At 28.9% G+C, this 7,633-nt stretch overlaps 1 protein-coding gene across 2 annotated transcripts in view; it reads left to right on the top strand.

Annotated features, from left to right (window-relative positions):
- The first annotated feature begins 2,392 nt into the window (after positions 1-2,392).
- LOC117167865 (serine protease inhibitor 88Ea-like) overlaps positions 2,393-7,633 on the top strand; it is a 37,388-nt gene continuing 32,147 nt past the window's right edge. The window contains exon 1 of one of the 2 annotated variants that reach the window (XM_033353083.1): positions 2,393-2,526. The gene's annotated coding sequence lies outside the window, so the exon portion shown is untranslated. The remainder of the gene's footprint in view (positions 2,527-7,633) is intronic. The other variant, XM_033353084.1, reaches the window with a different exon arrangement.

Consider the following 7,633-nt stretch of genomic DNA (forward strand, 5'->3'; position numbering starts at 1 on the left):
ATCAGCCTTGGAGGAGATTATGTTGAGAAATAAAAAAAAAAAATTCTTAAAAACGTTGTTTTTCTAGGTCAGGCCGGAAACTTATCAATCCACCCTCGTATGATAAAGTGTACGATATGAACTTCAGATACGATCAATTGCTGCTCCTGTAAATATATAATAACAAATAAAATGAAAACTAATAACTAAATTAAAGCACTGACTAATCATGTATTATTGGGGATATAAACTCTGCACCTACCAATTTGTGCATCACTAATTAGTGATTCGCAAATTGACTTAAGAATGTAGAATGTAAAGTGTCGGGAGTAGGTCATTATCCCGTGCAGAAATGACGACTCGATTTTGGTAGGGTGCTAGTTATTTTGCTCTAACTTTATAGGGGCGCTGAACGGGAAATCAGGAAATGATCCGACAAGAACGTCACGCTTTGTAGAAAAGGCACTAGCCTAGACTCTCTGACCAAATTCGAGCGAGGGTTCCTCTCTATTGCCCAACTAAACAGTAAAGTCCTTTCTGGATCCTTGCTCTATTTCCATATTAATTCCTAATTTGATCGTAGGTTATGTGGTGACGTGTTATGGTTTACGAGATTTCGTAATAATTACCATTAAAGTTTTTCCCAGGTTTCTGAGATGTGATTCTATGGTTGCAATAGTAAAAAATTTTACCTAGCACAGTGCCACAAGCTATTATTACCAGAATTATTTTTTCGCCTAAGGGAAATGTTAATCCAAATGTAAAATACATTTTCTTTGCAAAAGTTAAATCTAAACATTTTAACACCTTTCTGTAGCCTCTGTTAAATTCTCTTCCCCGTTTTCTCGTATTTTTATTTACATTGAATTCTTAACTATGCTTCGCACGTTATTCTAAAACTAAATTAATTGTTGAATTTGACTAGAGAAGACTTATTACTTATAACTAAAGAGATACGCAGTGTATTAAAATTTCCACAATGCATCGAGAGGAATCGAACGCACGAACCGCACGCTTGTAAGTCGAACGCCTAATCCCCGTAGCTACGATGTCACGCTGAGTAGAATATTATAAATACTTGACGGCATTCATCCGATACTTTCGAACTTAGGAGAAAAGGTTCTTGAGACTTGATTTGTTAAATATGATTTCTAAATGTACTAAAATGATTTGAAATTAAATCAATATTTAAGAAAAATTCTTTTCAAATTTTGAATGCAGTATAATTAAGCATAATAACACTGAATGATTTTTTTTGCACTCACAGCCATATTACCCGTTTTACCTGTCGAGGGCTTTACAAGATCCCCTCAAGAAAATAATGAATTTATAGAAATGTCCATTGGCTTGTACACACAGGACTGCAAACAAACAGAGGTAACCCTACCAACCCCTGACAAGAACCTGCATCACATTTTCTGGTCAAGTTACCCTTTATAACACCCGACCATTTCTCTGTTTAAAGTAAGGAATATTAGGGCATTTTCTACACGGGATATGACCTGGCTTTGTATGTATAATACGGTGGTCCCAAAAACGCTTTTCCAGCTACAGGGCATGTCACCCCCCCCCCCTTCCCTCCCAAAGTTTCAATTTCTGGAGAAAGAAAATCCGTAATTTTTTTCGAAACTCAAATATTAACACGTGCGGACGGGCTCTTCAAACTCCCATTTAATTAACCTGCGGAAATTTTAGATTCACACAAAATTAAACTCGTACTTCAGGGTTTGATATAAATATGCCAAGTTTTTTAGGGATTTTATTATTATTATTAAATTACTGTATCAGTATGGTCTTATTTTGTAGATACTCCTTTTCAATTCCTCGAAAAACTTGGCACATTTTGATGAAACCCTGGAAACACCTCCTTTCCAGCGCTAATTACAGACAAATTCAAAATAAAAGGAGAAAGTGGAAAGAGTCACACAAAACCAAACCTCTCACTCTATCCTCGTTCTTTCCCAGACAATTTTATCAATACGAGTTTTTTGTATTGTGTTTATGGTAAAAAAAAATCTTCATTAGAAATACAATTAATTTTGATCTTAAACATTTGACCAAGCTTATGATTCGTTCTTATTTACCGAGGGTTGCTTGTGAATGCCTTTCAGATTGGTCTTAACTGAGGCACACATTTTTACTGCAATTTATAAGAAGACGCTGTAGATTTTTTGTTAAAATATGATTTGAAGTTTGTTCATGTATTCAGCTAGGTTGAGAAGTGTGTGATTGATTGGCACACTACTTTTTTCAATTTTAAAAGTGGAATAATCTGAACAGATTGGTTCTGAATCATCTACAAAAGTACAAAAGTTTTTTTGTGCGTGACTCAAACTCCTGATGTGCTTTGATGTTTTACTGGAGAGTGGGGAGGAGAGAATGGTTTGTGACGAGAGCAGTACCATTCCAGCTTACTCATTTAGTCTTGCTTAACTGAAGAAATCACACGCATTCCGCTGCATCTGCAGATTTATATCATGCTACAACAGTCTTTCATTGATAACTTCTCTTAAGGATTTTATTATTAAAATTCACAATATAATACAGGTTAGTGCCTTAAAAAATCTACAATCAACTTTTTTGACCTGATCAGTTTTTCATAAACATGGATAAAGTTACATCGTTTCTCAAATTGGCTTGCGACTTAATCTGCAATTTATAAGTCGTTATATTTGAGTCTTTGCACTTTATTTATCTGAACTTATGTGAGACGCTAATGACTGAAATGACGTACAGACATAGACACCCACACAAACACACACCGTCTGCAGAAAAATAATGATAAAAATAACTTATATTACGTACTGAACTTTACTCTCAAATTTGTCTACGTCTCTCTGCATCTTTTGAATTAAATTTAAACAATTCTCTAATTGACAACACAGTTATTAAACTATATATATATATATATATTGGTAAATTGAAATTAATTATTTTAATACGTGTATTATCGTGTAGATGCAAAGGATATATTATTTTTTGTAACAAATTATAATTCAAAAGTTTTGACATTTTTCAGATACTTGAATTGGTCGTGATTACGCTTCACTATTTTTTAATTTTTTAAATAATTCATTTACTTATTTACTTTATAGATTAAAATTTAAAAAATTATAAAATACATAGTACATTTGACGAAACTGTGATATGCTTCAAAAATAAAAAGCGCACAGTTTGAACACAGATTTAAACAATCAAGGCTGATAGCTCTTTTTGAAAAAAAATAAAATAAAAAAATAGAAACCTTTTTTTGATGAATCTTTTGTCTCAGGTGTAAGAGTGTTATTTGAAACATGAAAGTTGAGCTCCATGACGTCACGGAATACCCATTGACTGCTTTCACTTTATTATTGTAGCACGCATTCAGGATTGAACTCTCGGTAAAGATAATTTCCGCAGGCAAGCATTTCGCAACATTTTCGGCACTTGTTGAAAGTAGAGTTTGTGATGAAATATTAAAATAATATGTTCCGGCAGTAGAATCTTTTTCACGCAGTTCTGTTTCGGAAAAATATATATTTGGTTTGAATATACATTTCTTAGCTCAGTTATAGTCGAGTGTGTCACTTAGCCAAGTTCCAAGCAGGAACTTGGCTGAACGGCGGCGCCAAATGGACGAATTTACCTGCGGAACCTGTTGTTGGCCTATCTATCGGGCGGATCAGGTCAGGAACTTGGCCTACGCTCGGCCGAGTCCTCTAATGATCTAATTCTAATATAATGACAAAAGCCTTTCAGAACGTTATATACAATAGCTTTATTTCAATAAAGAGGCGTTTAAACTTTCCAGGGAAGGTATGCTTGCACTTCAATTTGCGTCAACTGTTAGTTGCAATGTTTTATTTCAACATTAAGTATGGCATGTGTACAACTTTTAATAATACAAGGAAAAAATTAGTTTTATAAAGTTTATGGTACTAATAAATTGAGTAGCGAAATAAGGGAGCGTTTATATATTACGTAAAGAAAATAGACGTTCTCTCAATGAAAAATAAAAGGTTTTTCAAGATTAAGTGCTGCAGATAAATAAATAAAGCAATATTATGTTGTAACCGTGAATGTTTCTCAAATATTCTTTACAGTCACACAAATATCGTAGTTACTCACAAGAAAAGAAGTATTATCAATCTGTTTTTCAATCTGTATACATATAAATTTTATAAGATTCTCGAAGAAATGTGAAAACTAGAATTTTTTTATGCACTTGAAACATTTCTAAAATTTTTAAATAATTTTCGTCTGAAATCTTTAAATAAAATTTGCATTGTTTAAAATCTTTTACAGTTAAAAATTTTTTTTAATCTCTTAAAATCTTCTGATCTTTTGAAATGTATTTCAATTTTCTCTCAAAGTTCATTTTAAAAAAAAAAAAGTTTATACAAAAGTTTCCTATAAATCTTAAGAAAATCGTTTGATATTTGGATGACAATTGTATTAAAATGCACTGAAGCTCTGGTTAAAATTTCGGAAACTTTCAGAGCTTTATAGTCGAGCAGTCAATGGTTGAAAATAACATGTGGTCTTGTGAGAAGACGTACTTTTTGTAGTACTAGACTGTAATGTGTGCGCGCACGCGCGCGCTCACTTTAATACTCATTTTTATCATTTCCTCAATTTTCTAATAACAATTTATTTGATAAAATTTTCTGAATACTTATATTCTGGTTCACATATTACATAAAGTTATTTTAAACACTTTTACCTTCCCACATCCTAACTGCAGTTACGTAACATTTTTTTTTGCATTTTGCTTTAAAATCTTCTACTCTTATTAGAAATTTAAGGGAATATTTTATGTTTCAAAATATTTTTGAATTTTCTCCTAAAGCTCATTTTTCAAATTAAGTAATAAGAAATTTTTTTGGGAACCTAAAGAATTTATGACATTATCCTGAATTTTTTAAAAGTCCTAAAATATCTTTTAAATTTTCATTGATTTTCAATCATTTTAAAACTTCTACATATCTCTTAAATTTACTGAATTTTTTTCTAAAACTTCATATTATGACATGATGCTTTAAAAACGTTTAAACCCTTTTTTTTTTAATTTTAATAAATGATTTGAAACATTTTGTAATCTTTTGTAATAATCTCGTAGAACTCATTACTAAAAAATTGTTTAGAATTTTCCCACGAATCTAAACTATATATTTTTCCTACTATAGACGCCCCAAAAAATTAAGTTTACCTAAATTTAAATAAAATCCTGAAAAATGGAAATAATTGTCTCAAAATCTTCCATTTTTTTTTTTTCAAGACAATTTTGAAATCTTTAAAAATTTTAATTATTATTTCAAAATGAAATATTAACTGCTTAAAATTTTCCCAAAACCTTTTAAAAATATTTAATCTCAAAATCTTTCGAAATGGTTAAGACGCTTCTATTGTTCTAATTCTTAATATAAGTTTTTCCAACAATTTTATTTTACTTATCTCTTTGATAATTAAAAAAAAAAAAAGATTACCCAGATGTAAAAAGAGAAAACATTTTTTTCTTCTTAAAAACTCTGCAATTTTAATATAGATGCTCGGATATTCATTCTTTTCATTTGTAATGCTTGAATAAAACTTGAGCAGAAAGATCTCTTTTAGATGGCAGCATTTATATGCGTCTTGATATTCTGAATTGTCCACTTAATTAAGTATAGTCAAAGATTAAGTTTCTCAAAGCTCTGTAGGCTTCGAGGTACACATTCTCATCGTGACACTCGCGCTGCGCGCTCGATTTCCAACAGACATTTGTAAACGGACGTCCGGACGGACAGACAGACAGATAGACAGACGCCATCGTGAAAACCTGATTTTCGGATTCAGGGGGTCTCGAAACGTGGAGATCCGTTGAAAAAGTGTGATGTCAAATTTCCGACAATTCTAATACTTTCTCAATCATAAATTATGAGAATGTAAAAAGCATTAAACAATCATTTTCATTCAAACATAGGAAAAATGTTTACTCTAAATTTTTTTTTTAATATCACATTCATTTTTGAAAATTTGTTTTATTGGTAACTTTTGATACTAATTTCAGAAAGAAATCAAACCTATTTTCATATGATTTGAAAATTCGAATGCAAATACACATTTCAGTACATCAGAATCATTTGAAAAATTATCTAATTGAAATAATATAATTGCAAATTTAAATTAACTTTTGATATTCAAATTATATTTAATATTCCATTATAAAACCTTTAAGCCAATAATTAAATTATGTTACTTAAATTTCAGGAACTGAGTTTTAATCTTTATTTACTTTAATAATTATCAGAAGACGTTAATTAGCTAACAATCAATCGACAATTTTACAAAAGAAAAACCATTAAAATATAATTCTGTGATAAAACATTTAAATAACTTCAACTTTGTATATTTTTTTAATCAGAACTTTTATTTATAAAAATTTTATTTAATCTTAAACTTTTAAACTAATTCCAGAAAATTTAACTCTTAGTAGAATCAGTTGATAATGAATTAATCAGTTTACAAAATAAAAAACATGAAACAATTATGGTCATCGAAACATTGAAATAATGTTTACATTATGTGTATATTCTCCTTTAAATTTTAAAACAGCATTTCTATACGTCTAATTTATTAATAACCTTCGTCACTAATTAAAATCAATACGAAGAAAGTGTGAAGAAAATTATCAGCTAATAAGGAATTAAATGGTTCACAACATAAAAAGCTTTAAATAATTTGTTTCATTGAAATAATAAAATTACTCTTACTTTATATATATATATATTTAAAACTTTCTTCCTGAAAATCTTAGTTATTAATAACGTTCAATACTTGTTTTTGTAAGAAACAAAACACTTGTACATATGATTTTCAAAATTTAATTCATATAATCATTTCAAAACATCATCAACATTTCGAAAAACTATATAACTCTAATAGAAATAGGTTAAATATAAGTATGTTTTTATTAAAAAGTTCAGATCTTATATCAATGAATGCAATTTTCATGTAATTAAATACCGTGAAAAAATTAATTAATTAATAATAAGTAATTATTCTGTTCATAAAATACAAGGCGTTGAAGAATTATTTTTATAATGAATTATTCAAATAATTTTTACTTGGTGTTTTTCTTAAAATTTGTATTAGTGATAAAATGTTTAAATATTCCAGAAAAAAGTAAAATATATACTCGGAACATTCAGAAATGATAATTCCGATACTCATTTCACAACAAAACAAAAATTTGAATAAATAATAAAATTAAAGATGTTGTATTTCAAATATTAATCAAATGTTATTATATCAATTATAACCGGTATTTAATAATATAACATTCACTTAAATCATCAATTTGTTAACCCAAATTAAAATTTTAAAATTTAATATTTATGTAATTAAAATTGTGAAAAGTTTTAATGAACTAAGAATTAATTAATCTGTTTAAAACATAAAAAGAATTAAACTATAATTTTCATTTAAAAATTGAAATAATTTCCCCTCTCCCGTTTTTAAATTTTCACTTTCATTTTTGAAAATTTGATCGCTTGGCAACTTTTGATACTTATCCGAGAACAAAATTAAAACGCGTTTATAAAAATTAAATGCAGATACTCATTTCACAACATCAGAATCATTTGAAAAATTATTTAATTAAAACTGTGATATTTGAAGTATTAATTCACTTTTA

This window comes from Belonocnema kinseyi, chromosome 2 (genome assembly GCF_010883055.1).
Source record: "Belonocnema kinseyi isolate 2016_QV_RU_SX_M_011 chromosome 2, B_treatae_v1, whole genome shotgun sequence".
Classification (NCBI taxonomy): domain Eukaryota; kingdom Metazoa; phylum Arthropoda; class Insecta; order Hymenoptera; family Cynipidae; genus Belonocnema; species Belonocnema kinseyi.